The 26,906-nt window shown below is 44.9% G+C and overlaps 1 protein-coding gene across 1 annotated transcript in view; it reads left to right on the forward strand.

Moving 5' to 3' along the window:
- Positions 1-26,906, forward strand: part of LOC146182067 (pyrokinin-1 receptor-like) — a 356,768-nt gene that overhangs the window by 299,116 nt on the left and 30,746 nt on the right. The gene's annotated exons all lie outside the window — the stretch shown is intronic.

Genomic DNA, 26,906 nt, shown 5'->3' on the forward strand with positions numbered 1-26,906 from the left:
GCATTCTTGTGTTTGGCTTTGACTCTTTCTCTCTAAGACAGGTGTTTGAGTACAAGTTAAGGCTGTAGGGCAGGACACGGAGTTCGGCAGGCCATTAGGGATCGCTCGGGTCACTGTCGTTTGTAAGTTTTACCTGCTTTTATATTATATAACATTTCTTATATTACTTTATATATGATATAAATATTTTAGATTTTATTATATATTGCCACGACTCAAGCCACAAGGAGCCGTGAAGGTACACGTAGATGAGGACCCGAGAATAAGGTCGGCTTCTAGTTCCGGTAACAGGGTCCAGCACCAGCGCGCCTCTCGAGCCAACAACCGCTTCTTCGTCGTCGGCACCAAGCACAGCAGTCGCGCGGCGCTAGGCACGTGACAATTTTTTATTATATTTTATATTATATTATAGTTATATTAACTGGTTTTATGTGACGGGAAATGGTTGTTACGCTTTGCCCCTAATCTCGCGCAAAACACAAGGCAGATATGCCGTTGTGTAACACGGGTGCCGTTTCCTTTGAGAATCCCTTTTACCTACCGAAGTAAAAGTGAAACCATTGATCTTGTCAGAAAGACTCAAGAGGAGAATGAAAATGCTGTGGACATTTGGAAAAGCCTACTTAACATAATACGCTTATCTGATGAGCATAAATTATCGGCACAAGAATTCATTTTTTATTCAATGTATTTCAGAAACGCGCGCATGTGCTGTAAGCCATTTTCAAGTTCAGTTCAGTTCAGTTCAGTTCAGTTCAGTCGTTCAGTCGTGTGCGACTCTTCGTGACCCTATGGACCATATCACGTCACGCTTTCCGGTATCTCACTATCTTCCTAACATCATCATCATCACCATCAGACTGACTATACCCACTGCAGGGCGAAGGCCTCTCCCATATTTCTCCACTTAACCCGGTTCTGTGCTAGCTGCATCCACTTGACCCCCGCGAACTTCTTAACCTCATCCACCCACCTAACTTTCTGCCGCCCCCTGCTACCTACGCTTTCCTTCTCTTGGAATCCAGTTTGTTACCCTAAGCGACCATCGGTTATCCTCTCTTCGCACTACATGTCCTGCCCATGCCTATTTCTTCTTCTTAATTTCCACTAGAATGTCGGTAACTTGAGTTATTTCTCTGACCTACTCTGCACGCTTCCTATCTCTTAATGTTACCCCTACCATTTTTCGTTCCATAGCCCTCTGGGTGTCCTCAACTTAAGTAGAACTCTCTTGGTTAGCCTCCACGTTTCAGCCCCATAGGTGAGTACAGGTAAGATACAACTGTTGTATACTTTCCTCTTGAGCGATACCGGTAAGCTGCTAGTCATAATCTGCGAGTGCTTGCCAAATGCGCTCCATCCCAATCTTATTATTCTTGTTATTTCCTTTTCATGGTCCCGATCTGCGGTTACTACCTGTCCTAAGTAGACATAATCGCCTACTACTTCCAGTACTTCGCTACCTAATGTAAACTGCTGTTCCTTCCCGAGGCTGTTGAACATTACCTTAGTCTTCTGCATATTGATTTTCAAGCCTACCTTTCTACTTTTCCTGTCTAGGTCATCAATCATTATTTGCAGTTCATCCCCCGAGTTGCTTAGCAAGGCAATGTCATCAGCAAATCGCAGATTACTGAGGTATTCTCCATCTACCCTTATCCCTAGCTGCTCCCATTCCAAGTCTCTGAATACCGCCTCTAAGCAAGCTGTCAATAGTACTGGGCAGATTGTGTCTCCTTGCCTAACACCTTTCTTTATGGGAATTTTGTTACTTTCTATATGCAGAACTATGGTTGCTGTGCAGCCACTATATATATCTTCCAGCACTTTCACGTATGGCTCGTCTACCCCCTGATTTCGCAATGCCTGCATCACCGCCGATGTTTCAACTGAGTCAAATGCTTTTTCGTAATCAATCAATACTATGTATAAAGGCTGATCATATTCCGAGCATTTTTCTATCACCTGATTGATGGCATGGATATGATCGATAGTAGAGTACCGTTTCCGAAAACCTGCTTGATGCTTTGCTTGATTGCAGTCTAAGGTTCCCCTGATTCTATTAGCGATTACCTTAGTAAATACCTTATACGTAACAGACAGTAAGCTGATTGGTCTGTAATTTTTAAGGCACTTAGAGTCCCCTTTCTTATAAATGAGGATAATGTTTGCATTCTTCCATGGTTCCGGTACCGTCGATGACACCAGGCACTGCGTATACAGGGTGGCCAGTTTCTCTAGCACGATATCCCCCCCGTCCTTTAGCAAATCTGTAGTTATCTGATCCTCTCCAGCTGATTTCCCCCTTTTCATAGTTTCTAATGCTTTCTTGACCTCGTCCTTTGTCACTGGTGGAACGTCTGACTTCCTAACATCACATAACTTCATCTGCAGCGTCTCGAGGATGCCATCTAACCATCGCGTTCGCTGCCTACCCCTTCTCCGGTGACCCTCAACCTCCCAACATCAAATCTTTCTCCAGCGACTCCTCTCTTCTCATCAGATGACCAAAGTAGCTGAACTTTAACTTTAGAATTTGACCCTCCAATGAGCAGTCAGGGTTTATGGTCGACAATATCGACTGATTTGATCTTCTGGCAGTCCAAGAAACTCTCAAGAGTCTCCGCCAGCACTACAAGTCAAACGCGTCAATTCTTCGGCGGTCAGCCTTATTCACAGTCCAACTCTCGCATCCATACATCACAACTGGAAAGACCATAGCACGAGTTATACGGATCTTGGTTGGCAGCCTGATGTCTCTGCTCTGTACTAGGCGGTCAAGGCTAGCCATGGCTCTCTTTTGCAGAAGCAGGCGTCTCCTAATTTGATGGCTGCAGCCACCTTACGGGGTAATCTTGGAGCCCAAGAAGAGAAACTCTGACACAGATTCCACTTCTTGTCCCTTGATGCTCCAGGACTTGATAGGGCAAGACGCCATGATCTTTCTCTTTTAATGTTCAGTTTAAGCCCACACTTCTCACTCTCTTCTTGTACGCGCATCAGAAGTCTCTTGAGTTCCACTTCACTTTCTGCCATTAAAGTAGTATCGTCCGCATATCTAAGGTTGTTGATACGTTTCCCAGCAATCTTTACTCCAGCTGAAGACTCGTCCAGACCGACCTTCCTCATGATGCACTCAGCATATGGGTTAAATAGGCAGGGCGACAGTATGCAACCTGTCCACTTTTTACTGTTCAGTAAAACTGATCTTTTCCACATCCGATGAGGGATCGAATTCCGGCCGGTGACTGCTTTTCGATTTAAGCGAAAAGCATGGCGCCCGTGTGCTGTGCGATGTCAGTGCATGTTAAAGAACCCCTGTTGGTCGAAATTTTCTAAGCCCTACATTACGGCGTCTCTCATAGCCTGAGTCGCTTTGGGACGTTAAACCCCACAATCCAAACCAGACATAACCAACCTTTACCCCATCAGGGACAGGCGCTGAAAATTTTCTCACTGCAGCTCTTAAAATATAGGAGTGAAGATAGGTCGATGAGCGCTACTACAAAATTGAAACATAGGCTAAAATACACTGTGTACTCAGCGTGGCTTGCTCGAGTATCACAAAGCATATTTATACTTAAATGCGCGATCAGGAAACGGTGTAGATTAAGCTTTTTTTTTTTTCAGACTAACGAAAAGAATGCGTGGTGGTGCGAAACTTAAAGAGCCAATAAATCGAATCCATATGTAGGGAAGCAATGGCCCCTCACTTCAAAGCATCCTTCTTAGCGTTCTTTACAAAAACATGTTTATCTCCAGAAGACATTGTTCTTATCGGGATCGCGCGCGAAGCAAGAGCGATATGATTTCATTGTTAAGATAAAAGGGCGGGAAGAAAAGAAGAAATTTGAAACCATTTCTACGCCTTCGCATAAAGAGGGCACGGCCTTCAGCAATCGAATTCTCTCAAAGGCGTTTGCACTACAGTTTCCCATTTTGTGTGATAGGGCGTTATCGAACCGCTCTTTTGAACTGACTAAGCAAAGCACTCGGTAACCATCAACCATCCCGACAAAAACTTAACCTACACTACACTACAACGAGGGTTAGCGCCACGCAGTCTCCACCGCACCCGAAACAAAGGGCGGGTCAAAACAAGTCGACAAATAGAAAGCAAGAAAAACACTACGTTTTATGCAGTCAGCCCAGCCGGTTCCTTTTATGCGAATAGCTGCACACGTTTTGTTAGGAACGAGTGCCAAGAACACGAAGAAAAGACAGCGCCTCCAAGAGCCAGCAAGAACGCCGACGCACAGCACTCCTGTTTTGTCAGTTATATCAGCTTACCGTTGAAAATAAACTGGAGTGAACTGAGGACCCCGTAGTCTAAAAGCGTAGAGAGAGCACCACGTTTGAGAGAAAAAAAAAAATGGAGCAACCAGCTGAAGCCTATTTCCCTTCAGTGAAAAATACTGGAGAAAAGAGACAAGAACGAACGACCAAAAAGAAAAAAAAAACCATGGCTGCTTGCTTCTCACACGCATGCTTTGTTGTACTGCCTCGCCGAGCACGTAAACGCGGCTAGGCGTGAAAGATAAGCCGTCCCTAATACCCCCGAAAATCCTTCGGCGGCAGTCTACCCTCACTCCGCAATAACCTGGCCGCCAAAGCACAACTCGCGCTTTTTCAAATTTAGTTTTTCTTCCTTTCTAGCTTCATTTTAAGACTTTGCTTTTTCGACTTCACTCGTAGGCTTTTGTTTTCCATTCTGTTCGCCTTGCCCGCGCCGTAGAGAAACAAGATTCGTCTTTGGCTTTGGCTTCGGCTCAAGCTTCAGCTTGTCTCGACCGCTGCTACTGTTATCGGTGCGCGCAGTTGTCTTGGCCGATGGAGATGATGGCTTTTGTATGCGGGTGCCCGGAAATGAAGACTGGATTCAGGGTGTCCTATCTTCATCGCTGTGATCTCTCGCTTTCCTTCTGACTGGCACCGGGTCGTTGACCCGGTTTCAAGCTTGCCCTCTGCGACTCGCCGTCGCCGAAGCGAAGACCCGGTCACTTTCTCAATCGAAGTGCCATCTTTATCTATTTGGAGTAAGCTCCGTCAGCCAGCACCACCCTTTACGTACAGGCCGCCTCCTTTCCGCTCTAGATGTCCTGACCGGCCCTGATGGCAAACTTCTGTTTGGGTGCCCGGTATACTAAAGAGCTTGGGCAGTTTTCTCGACCCAAGAAAACCATTTCTTGGTTCACTCCGCTCAATTCATGACGTCTGATGAGCCTCCATAAACGGGAAATGTTCTTGAAGGTTTTCGTCAGGACGTGGAATGAGATTTACTGTTGAAGTAAAAAAAGAAAGACTGAGTTGAAAACATATTGCTACCATTGCACTTTCTGCAGCGAGAGCAGGCCGACAGAAAGCGATGCTTATTGCTGTTCCTTATTGTTTCCACACGGGCAACGGCAGTAACTGCAGAAGCGTGTAGCATGATCCAGTCGAAACAAACTACAGAACTGTGTCAAAAATACGACAAAATATCCTGTAGTTCTGTCGTAACCATCCGATTTTTCTGTAGTTCTGTAGTACTTTTCTGTAGTTCTGTAGCTTTTCTGTAGTATATTTCTGTTGTCTGTAGTTCTTTAACACTTTTCTGTTGTAACTACAGAAATTTCTGACGTTACTACAGAATGTTCTGTTGTCACAACAGGTTTCCCGTCAAAAGCGCACAGAAATTTTGTCGTAAATTAAAAAAAATTTCTGTAGTTTTTTCCGACTGGGCGCGATTTCTGTTTCACAGCATAAAGACCCAATTTCACGTAAGGACATGTCCTTCGAAAATTTATAAACTGGGACTTCAGAGAAATTTTTCTTCAGCACATTCAGCACACTGCTTAAGATTTTTTCGTCCCCTCAATAATTTTCACATTGACAGTTAACTTGCATCTATCTATTTAGGCGACGTGCAAGCAAGACCAATGCATTGTTTTAACTAGAGAACGTCAATACCCCTATGTCGAAAATAACTGTTCGTCGGCGTCGACCATTCGAAGATTATCCGACTATAGAATAGTGCGTAATCAATTCAATTCAATTTATTTTCAACTCGAGCTTCAAGGCCCTCAGGCGAAAAAGCTGTTCTAGAACAGCTTGAAGAGTGCCTGAGGGCCCATACATGGCAGCAGTTGTCCCACACTAAATTGCAGTGTAGGCTCGCATCAATTTAACATCAGTTCGAACAAAATCTAACAAACATTCAGAGGTACAGTAATTAACAAAACAGTAGTTATTCACGGAAATTATAGGAAATTTGCGTTATGCCTCAATTCACAGTGAAACTTATAAAGCACTATAGAATTCTAACATGGCAGTACAACTCTAATCACAAAGTGAGCATGGTTATTGAAACATAAGTAGTTCATTTGGTTACAAAATAATGTCGCAATCTTTTTTTTATTGAAAGTCTCGAAATATATTTGGCCCTCTTTTCATAATCATTGAGAAGTGGAAGTTGGTATTGTAAGGATTGACAGAAATATTCGGTACACCGATGTGGTACAAGCCACTTGTCACAGCTGCGGGTGCGGTCGTCGCTTTTTTGTTTACTTAAACTTGCGGAGCTCTTTAAAAACGTTTGAAGATCATTGTTTGCAAAAAAGAAAGTATATATTAAGCGATATTGTAGGCAATATTGTATTTTTATTATATGATACTTGAGAAACAGTGCTTCTGGCGGATGGTAATACGATACATTAGCAATATTACGAAGAACGTTTTCCTGTAAAACAAAGATTGCGTTAATGTTGCCGATCGTTGTTGTTCTCCAAACAAGCGAACAATAGTTTAAATGTGATGTGAATAATGCGTGGTAAATGTGAACTTTTATTTTTTCAGGCAGATAATAACGACATCTGGCAAGTGCTCCCACAGCTGATGACAGTGATTTGCTCAAACAATCAATGTGGTGCGACCATGTCAGGTCAACCTACAATATCACTCCTAAAATCCTATGTTGGTTAACAACTTCAATAGTAGCTGTACCGTGCGTTAAAAGACGATCTATTGCAGCCTGTTTGTTTCTTGGTTTAAAAATTATGGCATTGTGACAGGTGGTAGTTGGCAAGTGAGTTGACCGGGAACGGATTCTTCTGTTTGTGTGACGTCATGAGATCCCGTGATGTGGTGACGACTTTAGGAGCTACCAACTCGGATAGTTCCTTCGATATGGGAGGTCGAACTCGCAGGGACCTCTTTGGATCTCGAGTTTCCAAGTAGGGTCAGACGGGTTGGTTAAAGCGGGGCTTTATATCTGTCAAACTCTATGACCATCAGGCAATGATGATCCTGTTAGCTCGAAATATAGACACGAAAGATAACTAAGCTGTTGTTTGATACTCCATATGTGCTTTGTCAACCAGAAAAAAATTGCCAGGGCAAGCAAATAATTCATAAACAAGCCTTCTTATCTGTGATTTATTTGCACAGGCGACGAAGTCACGCGTACATGCCTATGAATCTCAAGAGTTGTGAGTGATTTTGTTGCATGTCATGTCATCATCAGCCTGACTATACTCACTGCGGGGCGAAGGCCTCTCCCATATTTCTCCAAGTTAACCCGGTTCTGTGCTAGTTGCATCCACTTGACCCCTGCGAACTTCTTAATCTCATCCGCCCACCTAACTTTCTGCCACCCCCTGCTACGCTTTCCTTCCCTTGGAATCCAGTTTGTTACCCTAAGCGACCATCGGTTATCCTCTCTTCGCACTACAGGTCCTGCCCATGTCCATTTCTTCTTCTTAATTGCCGCTAGAATGTCGGTAACTTGAGTTTTTTCTCTGACCCACTCTGCACGCTTCCTATCTCTTAATGTTACCCCTACCATTTTTCGTTCCATAGCCCTCTGGGTTGTCCTCAGCTTAAGTAGAACTCTTTTGGTTAGCCTCCGCGTTTCAGCCCCATAGGTGAGTATAGGTAAGATGCAACTGTTGTATACTTTCCTCTTGAGCGATAGCGGTAAGCTGCTAGTCATAATCTGCGAGTGCTTGCCAAATGCGCTCCATCCCAATCTTATTCTTCTTGTTATTTCCTTTTCATGGTCCGGATCTGCAGTTACTACCTGTCCTAAGTAGACATATTCGCCTACTACTTCCAGTAGTAGGCGAATTGTTTAAGCTTTTCTCAAAGCATATTCATTTTTCTTTGTGTAAAATTACGAATAATTCGCGCTCGAACAGGGATTTACAAGTTTACGCCGTGTATTATGTACACGTCTACAGTTCGCAATTTTGTCACGCCTGTATATTACCTAAATTAACCACGTCAACAGCTTAAAAGACAATAACAATTTCACCAACAACCTAGCACGTACAACAGACCGCCAATGTCAACGAAAGCTCGCGATTCTAAACTTGCATTCGTACACCAGTCACAAGTTGAAAGATTTATCCCTCATGTTTGCGTCTAGAATTTCTCTTAGTCTTTTCTGCCCTGTTTTAATTACGACACCTCGTATTCCTCTCTGGCTTACTATGCTTCTTTCCTTATATTTTGACTGGACTGCAATGGTCGTCCATGGAGAAGACATGTTCCTCGAGAAATCTTTATATATAACCAGCAAGCGGTGATGACAGGGCACTTTGCTTTTTTGCAATTTTCTGGGTTGTTTTCCATAAAAGTGACTATTTATTTGAAATTATCCCCCCCCCCCCCCCTCCTCTCGCGCAGCACTCACAGAAACACACTTTAGCCTGATTGACTATTCTCTTTTTAAAGCCATGTCAAAAGTAATCATCACAGTGGGTTGGAGACCTAAGTTGCTCTCTCAGATTCGAACAGATGAAACAAGTATAAATGAACAGCTCCAGGTGACTTTCTAAGCAGAGAGTTTGTTTTATTCACTGACAAAAACTACTAATCATTGCGCCGCATATTCCTACACATTCAGTGCGGTACAGGTATTCGGTGGGGAGGAAGATAAATCCAGGGCTTCGCGCTTTGAAACGGTCGGTTGAACTTGACAGCTAATTTCGGAAAGGCATAATAAAACAGTCGCCCTTTTTTTACTTCGCCAGGTTCTGGCGACGTCGTAGTCGTGAATAAAGAGAATGGGATACGAAGCACATAAAAGAACCGTAGGCGCACCTTCTATATAAGCACGCGATGAAGGAAAGAAAAAAACGCTTCCGGTGAAAAATGTCGTGTCGCAAAAAGGCGACATGCGCTAGTGCGTACGGGAAGAAGAGGCAGACAGGAGCGAAGGATAGAAGGGCATAGAGTTCCTTACACTACCTAGAGGGAAAGCTGAGGGCGCGCTGCACTTCAGCCACCATGGGCGCGCTAAGAATCATGGGCCGGTGTGCTACTTGTTGCGGGACAGTCGGTTTTTCTCGGGTACGCGGAGTGGCGTTACTGCGACGTTGCTTTTTCGTCATCATCATCATCTGAAGGCGCGTACATAGACCGTGAAAGCCATAGTAGCGAAGGCACAAAACCAGACGTCGCCAATAAAAGGTTTCTGTTTCCCAAAATGCCTCTAAAAACTTCCTTAAGTGATTGCATAATCATGAATATTTTCATAACGTTTTTATATTTCAAAGTTTGCCTATTAAGTGCGAAATATTGGTATTTGTGCTGCTCAAAACTAAGCCAATAGGAGAAAGAGCCATCGCTTATATTGGATAAATCTCACACTGACATGCTGTTTCTCTCTCTTTTTGCAATTTATAGTCACAATATTTAATCTTAGGACATTATTTACGGTCGAACAACGTTCATCTTTGCATTAGTTTTGGCCAAAAGTTGTAGTTCTGCACTCGGTAGCTCTCCGGCCCATGATGCTTTGAGCACCCATAGTGGCTGAACTGGCCGTCTGGGAACTCCATGTAAACTCCCATAGACGGCAGCACAGCTTTCCCTCTAGGTAAGAGTAAGAAACTCTATGGAGAAGGGAGGTGTAAGGCCTGCGGCTGAGGGACGAGGATGCCGTCCCCTCATCTCCCTTGCATAGCACTTAGCTGTGTTACCTCGCCTTCTAAGCGACTCAGTTCTAGCAGCGAAAGAAACAACTGCACAATCATGATGTAACTGTGCCTACAACATGGGATGATTGCAACCAGAGAAGGCTAAGCCCTCTGAGAGACTATCAGCGCAGTTTTATCGAAGACCCTTAAACTGAGACACAAAAAGCAAGTTCGCTATTTCTTTAATGTCACGTTGCAGGGTAATAAAAAAAAAAGAAATGATTATAAGCGTTGCTTGCAGAACCACGTCGTGAATGCCCCATATAGGACAACCACTCGTCAGGAAATAGTAATGCCCCATATAGGACAACCACTCGTCAGGAAATAGTATAACCAAAGTCGAGAAACCAGAAGATAAAGGACGTTCTTATTTTCAGAGAGCTCAATGCAGTCTATAGACCTTTGCAGCGGGTGAGGGAGTCGCCGAAAACCCTCCTCTCTGGACAGTCAGAAACCGGTTTCGCTGTAAGGTCCCCAGTGCTTGCGTGGGGTGCACCCGACTGCCCTGTGAACAATACGGCAGCGCCCAGGGAGCCCAAAATGCAAAGATCTATAGGGAAGAGGGCCATCGTGGGAGTGCTCGAACGCGACGCCAAAATCGGGAAGGGAGTCTGGCGGTGGCAAACCGAATGAGGCCTGGATTGTCTATTAATCACGACCTGCCGTGCTCGCTCGGCCGAATAATTCAGCCATGAAGTTGATTAATTAGGCTGACATTACCATTACAAAGCTTTACACTGCCCTACTTTGGGAATGCAGACGGTGGGGAGTGGGTTTAGAACCACTAAGGCGGCAAACAATTTTCTCTCAGATGCAAATGGACCTTGATTAGCTTTTGCGCAGCCAAGGCGAAGAAAGAAGGAGGAGAGATATGGCTTGAATTAGTTTGCCGCCGCTTCCAAGTGGTCGTCCTCCAGGACCGACTTCGAAACCACTTTGCTGAAGAACGCTTCTGCGGGGGCCCCCAATGGCAAAGACGCCTGCTGCGATCCGTTCTGCTGTAACCTGATTACTTCTAAATGTGGCTGATGAAACGAAAGCTTTATCTCTATTTTTAATAGCACTGCAAGAAGATATACATCGCTGACTAACGAAACGAAACATGTGTTACTTACAGAACTCGTAAAATAACTTAGGAAAAAAAAATTACTTCTTGACTTTATCTCAGATTTGTATCAGGCGGTGCTACCTGCGGGAATGGAAATGAAGTCGGTAGTATGTACACTTCGTTTGGGCTAATATAAATTGCATCCCACCTCATTATTACAACAATTCGTATATTCATAGCGCCCATTTCTTATTTTAACAAGGAAGGGAGAGTGATTTGATGTAAACTTGCTTAATGCAGTATCGTATCGCCCACGCGATATGCTCTGAAATAATTATTGTGATGATTTGCATAATTGCATAATGAGCCAGTCTACTTCCTGGACTCCTCCTACACGAGCGAATCTTAGTAACATGAAAAGAGAGCCGGGTTTATATGCCACAAGCAAAGAATAACGCTATGCCGGGCACAACCCATTTATGTCACCCCAAAGCTTAAACAGCAAATGAAAGAAAATTGTTTCACCGGTACCTTTTTTTTTTTTTTTTTAAATGCTTCTCCAGGTTAACGGAATTCCGCGCATATGCGTGACTTTTCTTGATCAAGGCGAGGTTGTCTCATCTCCTTGTAGTATCTAGACAACCTATAGTTTTCCAGCACAAAGTACGAGTCGAATGTCACGAATGATATTGTTCAATTATCACAGAATAACCTGCCAATGTATTTTGATTCGCAGTTGGTGAACCCACTACGAGAGAAGTGTAATGAAGAACTCAGTCTATCAGTTTACCTCTAGGCACCCCGCGTCCCTTCCTTATCGTTAATTCCTCATATTATTTCATCTAAATGAACGTGTAAGCCTCGCCAAATCATTGATGTCATTGGTGCCAAAATCTGCCCCACCTACTGCTTATCTAATAGCGGAAGCGTCCTACGAGAATGCGCAAAATTTCAGAGGACATAGCGCAGTTACGATTTGAATACATAGTAATCCTAACCAAACCAAACTCACAAGTAATAGTAAAAGAGGATTATACAAGACCACCAGTAAACAGCAGAGTAAACGGTTGTGGGCGAGGAAGGAAGGGCACGAAACAAGAACGGCACACAACATTGTTACCATGTAGCCCATTTTCTCAACCCGCAACGTTTACTGTGGTTTGCCTCTGCACGAAGGCATTGCCGTTAATGTACTTTTGCAGTAAGCCGGTAGTACGGATTGCAGGAGGCGGTAGGAGTAGTATAAAAAAAAAACTACAAAATAACTCGTTAGTTAATATCGAAGATTAGAGGGAGGTTTTAGGCAGAAAATGCAGGGAAAACAATTGTCACAAGACGTAGTTACGGGACGTAAATAAAATTCACAGAAACAGGTTACCCATGTAAGCACTCTAGGACCAATGAGAAACGTGACCTGCTCCTTAGTGTTTCTTAATCAGGGTCGCAACCGACTTATCTGATTTCACAGAGACGTCTGTGAATGCTAGACGCAAGAACACAGTGAAACAAGACCTGTGTATTGTTGACAAGGGACGAATGAATAGCATACGGTGTTGCTACACTCAATCAGTGGTGTGATACGAAAGAGAAGCTCTTTAGATGGTTGTGAAACACGGTTGGCGTGGCGATAACCAGCTCACGTCCTCCTCCTTTTTCCTCTGCACCGTTCTGATTGCGGCCCTGATTTTCGCAATCCACACTGACGTCACCTCCGCTATTATCGGCCTGTTATACAACGGTAGAACGGTGGAATCGTTTTATCGGTATGGTGACGTAAGGCTGGTCATTTTTTATAAAGAACAGAACAGACGAGCCACGTGGAACTCAGTGCTCGCTGTGGAATTAATGGATATCAAAATTAGTATCCATGTAAAACAAAAAATGTCGGTACGCTAATAAGTGAGTTAGAAAATTTATTTAAACATCCTAGAGTGATGTGGTACTACTGACCAGTCGGCAAGGAGTACATTTGCCGGTGGCTTAACGGCTCGTGCATAACATCGATTGGAGATTAGATCGATTCTGAACTGTGTGATTTCTCACCGAAGAAAATATAGGTTTCTCTTTATTTGCATTTTGCTTCTTTCTGGCAGTCGCTTTGGGACGTTAAGCCCCACAAACCAAACCAAACCAGCCTTGACCGACTGACCGATGCTGGTCATGCTCTGTTATTACACTGAATTCACAGTGCAGCTCGGGGAACGAGAGCCTTTGATAAGTCCATGCAACAAACGCGTGCGTCTGGACTGTAAGAAGCTATGATAAACGGTGCAGAATTCTTACTGGAGGGTAGCCTGATTGGTCGGTTTGGTTCATGGGGTTTAAAGTACCAAAACGACTCAGGCTATGAGGGACGCCGTGGTGGAAATTTGCGGGAATTTTGACCACCGGGGGTTTTTAACGTGCACTGACATCGCGCAGCACATGGACGCCTTGCTTTTTGCCTCCGTAGAAAAACGGGCACCCCAGCCGGGATTCGTCCGGGAGCGCCCTAACCTTATACACCACCACGCCGGAGCAAGGCGGCGGGGAAGTACTACAGAAAGAAAAAAGGGCGAAAAGAGGCAGATATTTAAAGAAGATTGGGAATGTTTACACAAGCTACAGGGCAATTTTACAATTTTTGGGACGGCGTTAGCCTCGTGAAATATTTTAAGTCACACACACACACACACACACACACACACACACACACACACACACACACACACACACACACACACACACACACACACACACACACACACACACACACACACACACACACACACACACGCGCGCGCGCGCGCGCGCACGCACGCACGCGCACACGCACACGCACACGCACACGCACACGCACACGCACACACGCACACTCACACACACACCGTGGAGGTGCGTAAAACAGCCATTTTTATTGCAACTTCAAAAGCTTCCTAGCATTTTTCGTGTGGTTGCAACGTGTTCTACGGGAGCGCATTCTCTAACCGGTGCTTCCCAAATGGGCTCATCCATCAGTCTGATAAAAAAAAAAGGTCACTGTTGCTGATTTGTTGATATTTGGCTTTACAAGACAAGACTATCATTTCGCGCCGATAATATCTTTAAACGGCGAATAATAGCGTCTACTATAAGGACGTTATTCCTTCCATGCGAATACAAAAAGGGTTCGGTATTTGTCATTTCTTCAGCGTCCGTTGCCTAACTTGATTTATTTTCCAGCCCGTGAAAAGATTTACGCAAAACAGTTCTATCCAGTCAAGGTAGCACACAAAAGTGAATTCCTGTTGGTACAGACAGACGAAAGCAAACGGTCTTAATAAATTGAATCAGTGACTATTTTAGGCACTCTTGGGTATTTGCCTCGACTGCGGCTCTTCTCTGCGTCCTTTCGCCTCAGGGGAACTGTAGCTACATTTGGTGGGACCGCAGATCGATGTAACAACTAGGAATCGAAATAGTTTACCCCGAGAACGGTTCTTAATGCAAGCATGGTTCATCGGCGTCTCGATAATATTGTAATGCTTCGTTAGTGTGAATGTCTGCTGTTCAAATTCTATGATATTGTTCGACCGCAGATCAGACTATTTTATTTGCCTATCATGTGCTTATATATTGATTTATTTTACCCTTCGAGCCATTCGCATTTGTTTACTGCGGTGGATTGCGTCTTGGCGATCACAGTATTTGAATCCCGTGACTAGTCGTTCTCTTGTTTATTGGATATTTGAAATATTGGCAATGGCTGCCACTTTGATTATTATATCCCGACACTGAATCAGCTGGAATATGCCTCGATAATCGGGCTTCTTCTGTTGGTAATGGCGGTATGGCTAGTTGCCTTAATATTTGAAGTTCATGTTTAGCCGTTCTCCTGGCTACTGCATAGATAGCTAGTCTTATTGCGCAATGGTTATCATAATATTCGGCCATCGTGATTGCCATCGTAATAATTGTTTAGTTAGGGAGTCTATCTGGAGTTTTAGACGAACCCCGTGCATATACGCCCAAGGTTTTGCACCGTCTGCACTACCGTATGTTCATTTACTGCGGCTGACTGACGTCAAGTGGTGACGTATAATTCGTCTGCTGTGACTATTTCCAGCTTCGGGACACTTTCCACGCTACGGAAGATGGTAGACATCTAACCATCACAAACTCTATAGATGAAATAAATGTTTATTCTCTCTCTCTCTCTCTCCAAGCTACTAACGACGCTGAATACACGATCACATCAGCTTATAGTAATCGTTGTAAGTTGCACTGCTCTTCAACCTAATTATGGCATCAAGTTGAGGGTACTATTCAGCACGCTCGACGAAAACATCTTTAAGGACGCTAATCAGCACGCTGCCTAGAATGCCTAACTAATTAACCAAGTGCCCTAAATGGTTATCTTCCCATTTGATGGCAGTACGCAATAGATGCACTTATATTTGCAGACGACACGTTACACAAAACACTGCGCATTTTAGTAACCTGTTGTAAGAACATGGAGTAAAATATTTTGCAGGTATATATGTGTGCTAACAAATGTTTCCACACACCTCGGTATACTATTTCAGCACGTGCGATGTCAGTGCACGTTAAAGAACCCCAGGTGGTCGAAATTTCCGGAGTCCTCCACTACGGCGTGTCTCATAGCCTGAGTCGCTTTGGGACGTTACACCCCACAAACCAAACCAAACATAATCCGAACGAAGTATTTTTTCCGTTTTTATATCACTTTGGTTTCGTAAATATAATTCTCACGTATTGAAACCTGTGAAAGAAATATGTCCCGAAAGTGGGATTGTATGGCGCCAGCACTAATGCCTACTTCTAATTTCTTTACTGTTTCCAACTCTCCGACTTGTGCACTTCCGTGAAAGACAGTTTTGCAAGGCCATGGTCTGCGGGAAATGTGATTAAGGACGTCGTTGTAAACCCCGCCGGGGTGGTGCAGTGGTAAGACGCCCGACTACTGTGCCGGAGTACCCGGGTTCGAACCCGACCTCGGCGGCTGCGTTTCGATGGAGGCGAAACGAAGAGGTGTCCGCGTGCTGTGCGATGTCAGCGCACGTTAAGGATCCCCAGGTGGTCGAAATTACTCCGTAGCCCTCCACTACGGCTCCCCTTTCTCTCTTTCCACCTTCACTCCCACCTTCCTCCCTTCCCTTACGGCGGCTCAGGTGTCCACAGAAAACAAGTGAGACAGTTACCGCGCCTTTCCCTTCCTATAAATGTATCAATCAACCAATCGTTGTAACACAACGCCACTACTTCTTTGGTGACGCCTTTATAGATTTCCACAATAAAAAATTAAAGTAATACAGTAGCTTTTGCGGACTGCATAGCTGCTGGGCCGAAATGACATCTTAAGGAACTGAGAAGAAAGAATTAGATCACTAAATACTGCACAAGCAAAACGAGATGTTTTGGGGAAGGTCGCTAAGCCGTTCTTTCCTCTGGCTGGTACAGGCAACTTGACTAGCTTTGTGTCTTTCCAACCTCATGAGGCAGGCCAAATCCTCAACGCACATCCTAAACTTCCGTTAAAGGGTCCTTTGGGAGGAGAAAGTGGAGGTCGTGGAACTCAACCGAAAGTGAACTCAGGCAACCCTTCTTAAAAGTAAAGCGTTTAAAACATTCTCCCAAACTCGATTTTATTGTACTCGTTTTCCCCTCGTTTTTATCTTGTTTCCGTGAGATACAATTGCGTCGACAACTGGCAGTTAGCTTAAAGGCGAACCGAATCAGGCTTATTTTTGTCGCAGTAAAAGGTAAACCAAACATTGAGAAGGCCATTTATTCGCCCCAGTACGACTGTTCACCACTACGAAAGCTACAGTGCGGGATCGAATCCCGGCCTCGGCGGCCTCTTTTCGATGGAGGTGAAAAGCAAGGCGTCCGTGTGCTGTGCGATGTCAGTACACGTTAAAGAACCCCAGGTGGTCGAAATTTCTGGAGTCCTCCACTACGGCGTCTCTCATAGCCTGAGTCGCTTTGGGAAGTTAAACCCCACAAACCAAACCAAACCGATAGTTAAAATTGTTAACAAAAGAAAACAAAATATTTAACGGACGCACTTTTCTCTATTCTTGGGAAATAAATCCCTTCATTCTACCATGCGCTAATAGCAGAACAGTACCTAAGAGTCGAACAGCACGCCCAGTTCGTGAACAAGTCGGGCTTTTTTCTTTGTTATTAATTGCGCGAATATGTTCCCGCGTATAGATGAATATCACATGCCAATCTAGGACTGTTTAAATTGTGAGCTTGAGTTTGTACCAGTCTCTTGAAACTAACGCGTAAACTCCAGCCTCGACTGCTGAGTGACTACGCACCGCGAATCCCCGCTGCCGGCCCGATGTTCGCTGAATTCAATCTAGGCCTGCAGTTGCCGCATCCAGAAGTGAGCAGAAAATTCATAACCAATCTTCTGCACTATGTCGATGCAAGCTTAAGAATTATTAGGGTGCACGTGGCACCCATGCGCACAGGATGCGTATAAGCATGCCAAATTGCGAGGAAGGAGAAGAGGGGGGGCTTAAAATTTTGGAAGACACAACTGAGCTGGCTACAGTAAAACTAGGTTGGACACCAATTTTGATAGGATTCGGATGAAGTCGAGTCTCGTGGGTCCAAGTGGTCAAATTCTCGGCGTGGTCCATAAAATCGGCCGCGCACAAATTACTTTAAACGTCAGCTTTGGTCAAATTCTGATGGAATAAACTTTTGAGGACCCAAGGAGCCGAAATTCGGGGTGGCCCATTCAAAATTAAAGGAAACGGCAGGACTGGCCGTACTCGAATTAAGTTCGATATCAAATATAGTCAAACTAAATTTTGGGGTTCCAGACGGCCAAATTTAAGGGTGCGGACAGACACTGCCTGTACACACATTCTCTGGGGGGGATGTTTTTCGATCTCCTTTTTGCATCATGAACCTATTAAAAACTAAACAATTAAAAACCACAGGTAGCAATATACAGCGTGTCTAATATTCTACGAGCAACTTCAGCGTGCTTAAACACCGAATTGTGTCAAGAGAAGTACGCGTAACCGGCACATCTTGCGAGTAGTCGTCTACGACAGCGAGACCTGCCAGATGAAGCTCGAAATTGGATTAAAGCGCACGCTAAGCACAACGTCACGCAAAGTTAGTTTTCAATAAAAACATTTCACATAGCTCAGTCTGGGTATGTCGATATCAGCCGCGAAACAAACCACGCACTAAATATCAAGAAAGCCGGATTTAAAAGTCTGCACCGCCAATCTACTCAAACTCGTTGAGACAAGGCCGCAAAGGGCTCCGTGATCTGCGCTTCAAGTGAATGTTCATGTATTAATGGGCCCAAGCATCACCACTGTAGAAAACGGCGCTTGTGTCGAATTTCAGAGCAAGTGGGATCACGATCGAGATCCCTTTTATTGCTGCTGCAGCAGGCGCTCAATTGCATTTGTGCATTTTAAAAGCTAAAAGCCATGCTCTTCTTTCTAATTTTGCTTATTGGCGAGTGAAAGTATTGCATATTTTGATCTTGCCCAGTTGCTAGGGTTGCTGCAGTTTATTTAAGCTGTTGTCATTGCCAGTACGTTTCTGCGCTGTACCTGATTAAAGCCGGACGCACGCGACGGAGCCTGACGTAAGATCCAATTCCTACCCGAAATATAAGCTGAAATAAGCTTGGTTAATGAAAATGCGAATGTATAAAAAAAAAAAGCAGTGGTCATTTTTCTGCCTGGCGCAATAAGTTAAGCGAGAAAGATTTTGACTATGAATTTGGCACTGACTAGTTCAGTGAGTAGCTCCGAAGGAGTGTCACGCGTTTTTACTTTCTTGCACGTATCACTTGCGAAGGTTATGAAGAGCAGCACCCTTCCAGACAAATGGAGTTTCATTCAAAATCCTAGATGTCACAATTTTCCACTCAGTGCAAGTATTGATGCCCGAGAGCGAATCTTCCCTGAAGCGACTTAAGATATCCTGCAGCCACGCGCAAACGCACACATGACGAGTCGTCTTAGGCAGCTTCAGCAGTACTGAAGGAGACATTTCAAGTGACCGAGAAAGCAAACATAAACAAGAACGTTACAAGCCTTGATCTGCTGCAACAAAACTAGTCTCTGCAAGAAAAACAAGCATCTGCCCAAGACAGAGTGGCAATGATCGCAGTCAGTGCGGAAGAATTACAGCATGAAACACATCTCCACATTCAAAGATTTACCCACATTGTTCTCACTGTCCAGGTGCAGGGAGGGCAATTTATTTTTACACAGCCCAAACTAACACCAACTCCATACAGTGCTCAAGGGAGCGGCTGAATGGAGCCGCTTCCGCCAGCACTGTCCGAATGTGCTCCGCGTCTGTCAGGCCCCTGACAGTTCCGCTTCACTTGCAGAGAAATTTTTTGTTATCGAGGTTTCATCACCGCCTACCACTGACCGGCTGAGTAGCAGCTTGAATTATTTCCATAAATACAACAACAAAGCTTGCCGGTGTGCGCCATCATTGCAGCAAACAATTTGCCGACCTACTCTTCGGCAGTTCACTGACAATAATGAACTTCTCGCTTGCCGAATGCGTGGGCTTGAAGTAAGCTTAAACAGGCCCAGAGCGATATGCATATTAAATAAAAAATTCGAAGACACTTTGGAGACTAAAGTGATGAAAGGCGAAAGCCTTAGTGCTGCAATCTGCTACGCGACTGTTGCGCATGTAGCGATGAATGCTGCTACGAGTAAAGCGAGCAACCACTCTTTCACATTCTGCGAGTGCATTTATTCAGTGAATTGTGCTTGGCAGCGACGAGATCGCGCTCCTTGCATCTTCGCAGTTGTTCTACGTTTACTCTTGCGTGGCTGATTTTCCCGGGTGCGCGCTATTAATTAGTGAATAATTATTTATTTGCGCAATAGTCACTAATTAGCAATTACTAGTTAGTATTATTTCTCAATTAGTAGTCGGTATAAGTTCATTAGTAATTAATTACTAATTGATTATTCATTGGCATATGGCGATATAAGGTACGCATTTGCGCATACTGCTGTGGTGCTCTGTGATTGGCCGATACCTCTTTGACGTCATTCCATCTCGACCAGTTAGAGCCGCCGCAAAAGCGTGACACTTAGCTGACAACGACGATGAGGCAAAAAAAGCTTTCGCATTAATATGTAAATGTGACATCAACGCACAAGTAAAATGCCCGGATAAAAATATCACACAACATCAATTCAAGGCGCGCGTTACCCCACTTAGTACTTCAAGCCTGCGCTATCGGCAGATGGCGTCATGGTATATCCTCGCGCCCAATATCCCCAGGGATCCACGGCTCAGAAACTTAATTCCTCGACGCACAGCAATTTGCTCGCGTAAACGGCCGGGGGCCGTGACATCTCTACGGTGTTCTTTCACTTTTCCTTCCCTATAAAGCACCATTTTCACTGACGACGTCTCTGTAATCAGAATGCGGTTATCTATCGGTACAAGCTGACTTCGATTTGTCCCCAGGGTTCCTTTGTGGAAAGCACAGTGATCAATCTTGGTCAGTTGACAAATGCGCGGCAATGATTACCTGAACGAGAGTAAAACGAGAAAGAACATTAATGGCGGTGTAATCTGACATGATATGCTTTTGGGCATGTTGCAAAACAAACTGAACTACTGAAGAAGAGAACCGGATTACGACAAGATACCTAATCACGACAAGAACTGCATTAAGGTTAGAAGATCGTTTACAGGATCTTTTGTTGTATATACCGTGGAGTAACCGACTGATTATGATGATATTGTTGTTGCTGATTACGTGCTCCGAAATAGCCTTTTTGAAATTCGACTTGACAGCTACCCTGCTCGCACAATATCCCAATGGAAGCCTCCGGGGGTTTTATAGTCGCCGTCCGTAACATTTGTAGCCTTTTTGTTTTTTAATTATGAAAGCTTCCGCACCTCTCTTTAGACGCTTTGCAGATTATCACGATTGCGCTACTGAGAAGACTGCTTTACCAACCGAACGTGCCTTAGTGGCCTATAGGGGTAACGTGAATGCCAGGGTCCTGGCAGGCTGATTCTGACATAGCCGTCCCATGTGAAACGAGAGACCCATGTTGGCAGCTCCTGCCGGCCACTTGAGTTGGTAGCCCAGCTCTCACACTAGTGTAACATGGGGTGTGATGTCGCAGGGTCACATGGGTAAGACGTGGCTACCGGCCTCGCTCCACTGAATGCTCAAAACCTAGAGTAGGATTGCTTTTGCAATAAAACGATATCATGGTACCGCACAGAACGACGAGGCCCCGCCACGGTGGAACAGTGGTTAGTACGCTGGACAGTTGAACTCAAGGAGACGGGGTCAAATATCAGCAGCTGCGGCCGTTTGTTATAGAGGCGAACAGCTAAGTACCCGTGTGCTGTGCGATGCCAGTTAACGTTAAGGAACACATGTGGTCAAAATTTCTGATTCCCTGCTATGCGCCACCCCTCATACTTCAGTCGCTTTGAGACGCTGAAGCATATACATATAAGCCTAAATAGACAGACGAGGAAATGCCACTTGAGTTGTTGCACGGATATATTCGCAAATGAGTAAGAAATGACGACATGCCGTCCACGTAATATGTGCATGCGTGGTCTATGTGAATGCATATCGCCTTAAGTGTCCGTAATGGTCCGATAAAATGTGTTCGAGAGTGATCCACTGTTCTAAGTTGCTTACCCTATATTATGACGCCATATCAGCCTTGCGGAACGACTATCGACAGGTCTGTATCAACAAACCTGGGGCGAAAATGCACAATCCCGGTTATTGCTTATAGGAGATAATCTATCTGTGCATCATTCCCCGTCTGTGATGTCTCTTAGTAGTGAGGCAGACATGGAAAGGATACGCTTGAATGATGTGCGGATCTTTCCCGTACTGCAAAGATTCCTGAGTGCACTCAGCAAAGCTCAGCTGGCACTGCACCGTTTTCCGCGAGATGGAGCGCTCACGAGGCTGGGGCAGAGGCGACCGCAAATGAGGGTAAACCAATCCCAGCTAGCGTACACCCCCTAAAAAGGGAAAACAATGAGACACGAACAGATTCAGCAGACACACAGCAGGCCTGGCTGTGTGTTTCGCCTATATCCCGCACAAACCACCACATCTCGGCCCGACATCTGCGGACCCGTTGCCTTTTTTTCTTCTTTTTTTTTTTTCTAGCAGCTTTCGGTCTATTCTGCGCCTGTCGGGAGGAGGAGGAGTCCGAAAACCTCGCTCAAGGGGAGTGGCGCGAAAAGTGTCATTAACAGCGCATACGGTTTTGCCAGCCGAAGCAAATAAGAGAAGAGAGAGAGTAAAAAAGATTACGACGTTAGTGAATACGCCAGAAAAGGAGAGATAGTCGAACAGCCTCGGTTGGTCGGTTGGTTTGCTTATTTATTTGCAGCACGTGTGCGTACAGCGGGAGAAGAAAGTAGAAATGCAGCATTCCCCCTGTACCCCCCCCCCCCCCCCCTATATTTTTTTCTGGTTTCATGCATGTTTATTTTTATTGTTTGCGTGTTGCTTTATGGATCTTGGTCAGCTAACGAGGGAGTTTCTTGCCCCTCCCTGTACATATCTGGAATATACGTAAAGGCGACTAGCGCTGGAAAAAGAAGGCCTTAGGCTGTCAGATTTTTTTATTTGTTTGTATCTAGTAGCTATCCATTTGCAGGCTTGAATGTTAAGATTCCCCAGTGAATACTTAAGCATTGAGCGTGAATCTTAAGTGCTTTGGACTTGCAATAAAAAAGAGAAATGGAAAATGTAAATGCAGCTTTGAAGAGTGACTGAGCGTTTCCACAGCTATGTCTTGGAGAACCTTAATTTCAAGGAAAAATGCACCAAGAGACTACGTAAGCAACGAATGCAAAAACACTGACCGCGCGACCTTAATCGCTAAAACTTTTTATCGTCGACCTAATTCTTTTGTGATATGAAGGTTTCCAGTAGTTTTTATACTTTCAGCTTTTTTTCTATATGGTAGTGACATAGCCGCGGTGACCGCCCGCGCACATCTAATTTTCGGCTCATTAGCCCCGCGTTCATTTTAAGCTCACCCCTGTGTTGGAAGGCCGGCCAGGCTGACTGAGGCTTTTTATGTTGCTTTGAAATGCGATTACTGCCGGAAAGACACACACGGCCACAAAACGAAGTCTTCGCAGCGACACCAAAGCTGAAGTAATAACAGGGGACGAATTTGCATAACGCGCTCTTGCGGTTAGCGAAACATATTTGAATACATAATTGCATTTCGGCCTACGATGCTTGCAGCTAAATGAAAGGAAGAACAGCAACTCAAACATTGTAGCCGTCCTTTTAGCGGCATACAAGTTGCCCGAGCTTTGCTTTTATTTCATTATTTCACTCTTAGGTAGCGTGTAGCATTATTAGAGAAAAAAGCTGTACATGCAAATATCAATTTAATAAAAGAAAGCAGATCACTTTGTGTCGTAGCTAGTCTTCTCACATGTCGCGGCGTGCTCAGAGCCAAAACAAGCTAACGCAGAGGCCGCTGTCATGAATGAACGGTATACACGTACATCGTGCAGTGGAGGCGCCCGTGTGCTGTGCGATGTCACTGCACGTTAAAGAACCCCAGGTGGTCGAAATTTCCGGAGTCCTCCACTACAGCGTCTCTCATAACCCGAGTTGCTTTGGGACGTTAAACCCCACAAACCAAACCAAACATCGTGCGGTGGAAACAATGGCCAGCTTTTGAACAGCACACGTCAGCTTACAAATAAATCAAACTGCTTTCATGAGCGATGTGAAAACGAACCTCGCTAGGCAACATCACACGAGATACGTCTTACGCGCACCACTAATATGTTGATTCGTGTGGAACACTTCAAGATATTATTGATGTGATCGAGCGATCGTAGTGAGAAAAATGCAGCAGCTCTTCGTTCACTCCTTTCTGAGCATGTTATCAGCAACAACATTTCAGACGTGATTGAATTAATCTCCTTTCGTCGAGACATCGAATGACATTCGGTCCGTTATTGATGATTTGGGCCGAATGCGATTCAGTCCTCCTTGTCGTCGGACTGCGTTCAAAAAACGCGTTGAGCACTGTTCGTCGTCATAGGTCTTCATCCAGCATGGACTGCGTCTTACGAAAGCTCGGAAGATTTAATCATCTGTCATGAAGTTTCTGATTGTAATTCCTTTTGAGCTTGTGTTCTGTAGGTATTAATGAACACGGAATAACTATTAATATGTGATTGTTGCTAGTATTGCACCTTTCGTTGTCCCCCCATGTATGTACTACAGTGCGTGTGTGTGTATATACAAGTACTTACGTGTGTGGAAGACTAAGTTCCCTCTGATGTATATCGGGAAATATACTAATAGCTTCCTCTTCTATGAGCAAGTGACACGTCTTGGAGCTCTTTCCATCTCGCTACCGCTGTATAGTGTGGTAGAAATATGTAGCGCCTTACTCAGCCTTTGTTTCTCGCTTCGCAGTTACAATATGAAAAGGATGCTTGGAGGGATGGTTTACGATGCATTGCGCATTAGACACGGCGGTAATGACGGCCACAACTTGCTGAAGTATAGAGCAGCTAGTTTACAGGGTATCAAGGGCTTATCTCAATAATGGAATTTTAGAAGGTAAAACAAAGACGGTAAGAAACTGGAATAAACCGGAAATATGAAACGAGGCAAAGGGTTACGGGAGTTCCCTTCGAAAGCTTGAATACTTCGGCGGGGCCAAACAAGATACCCGAGCCATTGCTGAAGCGCTGGCTTGGCCCGACGCTCCAGTTTCCCGTCTGTTCTCCTTTCACGGGGTCCAGTGTAGCCGTTCTATCGACCGCCGCCTCTAGGCTTCCAACGCCTCGGAAGCCAGCGCTACCGACGTCAGTGACACGTCGTTCACCATGGTTCCTCCCGCGCCATTGCTTCATTCGTTTCGCTCCTCCTTATCAGTCCGCGCCGGATTTGTCCGAGCGTCGCAAGACTAATGCCTGCCGGCCGTGTCCTCCGCGCGCGATCACGGATACAGCGCCGCACAGCAGGGAGCCGAGACGACGACGTCGGGAAAGAAGAAGACGCAAGAAAGAAGGAAAGCCGTACGTGTGAAAGGGAGGTGGGCAGCCGTGGTGAAAAACGACACAACTGTCCTTCGCCTCTTCCAAAAACCGTGCAGTCTTGGACAGCGGCATCTGCCTTGTGTGTGCAGGGCTCGAGCGCTCGAGTTCAGAGCAATTCGACACGTCGCCAGATGTGCTGTGTTTATTTTATAACTCGAAAACCACTCGAAGGAAAGCACATGCTAGAGCCGCATTCGGAGTTACGGAAGGAAATCAAGAAATAGTGAGTCTGTATTGATTCGCAGGGCAATTTAGCACGACCATTTCCTGTGAAAACCATGGACTTCTGTATAATTTCAGCGCTCATTGCTTGATGAGTCCTAATGCAGCTCTACGCAAAAGACGGCGTAGATGGCACATGGTAAACCTGGTATCTGTAAGGCAAGATGGTTAACGTGCACCGACGTTGGAGCGATCTTTGTCAGCATGGGGATGCGTTCAGATCAATTCTACATCATGGGCTCGTCAAATATAGACACTACAGGACGAAGAAGACGTGTATTTCTGAACAAGACTCCTCCCCGGTCCTCTCCTTCCCATATTCCTCTGCATTTCTTTCCTTGAAGCGCCTTTCCTATGGCCGTATATAGTGAAGCAGCTACCGTGCCTACCATTTAGCCCTAGCCTCATAACGTATACCCTTCCTTAATATCAAGGCAAATCATGCCTTGGCGCAACTCCACTAGATATCCCTTCCCCAATATTGTATCTACGCGTGTGGGCAACTTCCCTAACTTCCCAAGCACTGCATGGTTTTCGGACGAGACAGAGTGAACGCTAGACTGCTTTATTCTTGGGCCAGGTACTTATTTCCCCCAGTGGTGATCGCGCTTTTGGCGACGTTTCCTGCCTTTAGCGAAACCTTGTCCGAAGAGGTTTATCTGCGGAGCAGTAACGCGATTTTAAAAACCGTGAGCTTATTCATTCCTCTTTCTTCGATACGTCAGCATCTGCTTCGCGCATCTACCTTGTGTCGCTACCCATAAGCGAGAAAAATGTGCAACAAGCCACCGAGGGGCTGTTGTGCAAAAATGCGCGAGATGAGTAGGTGCTCAATAAAGTAAGCGCTCGTCTGGTTTAGTGGAGCGGTTCGAATGGCTAACACGAAAGTGAAGATAAAAGTACCATTTGAATATGCCAGGCATCCTGCTGAGAAAAAAGAAACAGCGGGCGTCAGTCATTCCAACATTTACGAACTGGTAAATTCACTGGTGGTTGAATGCGCTATAGCCTATTCAGCTTTGTCTCTACTGCTGACCGCTGCGTGCTGGGAAGGTCATCTCCCTTTTGTAACTAGTGACTGTTTGAAAAGCACTCATAATACTTAGCAGGACTATAAAAATTGCAGGGCAAATGCCTATCCCATTTGCTTTAAGTTATCCTGATCCTCTGCCACCTGCATGTACATAATTTCAGCAAACTTAACCTCATACGCTCAGCTAATTTCCTACCGTCCCGTGGTATTCAGTTGGAATCCACTCTGTCACCATTAGCGAAAAGCGGTTATCCTTCCTTCGCATTACATGTCTTGTCCATGTTGTCCATGCTCATTTCTTCTTCTTCATAAAATGGGGAGGCTAACGAAAATCATTCTACTTAATGAAAGCCACACAGCACTAAAGACAAACACAGGAGCAGAAGAACTACAGGACGAGCGCTATCCTTTGGTTTGTCCATTTGTTGATAGGTTAGAAACTTTTCCCATAAGTTGTGTAGCTTTCATTGAATAAACTAACAGTTGTGAGTAAACAGCGCTCGTCCTGTGTCTCTTCTGCTCCTATGTTTGCCTTTTGCGCTCTCTGGCTTTCAATGTGTTT

Source organism: Amblyomma maculatum, chromosome 8 (assembly GCF_055883805.1).
Source record: "Amblyomma maculatum isolate TAMU_Amacu chromosome 8, ASM5588380v1, whole genome shotgun sequence".
NCBI lineage: Eukaryota > Metazoa > Arthropoda > Arachnida > Ixodida > Ixodidae > Amblyomma > Amblyomma maculatum.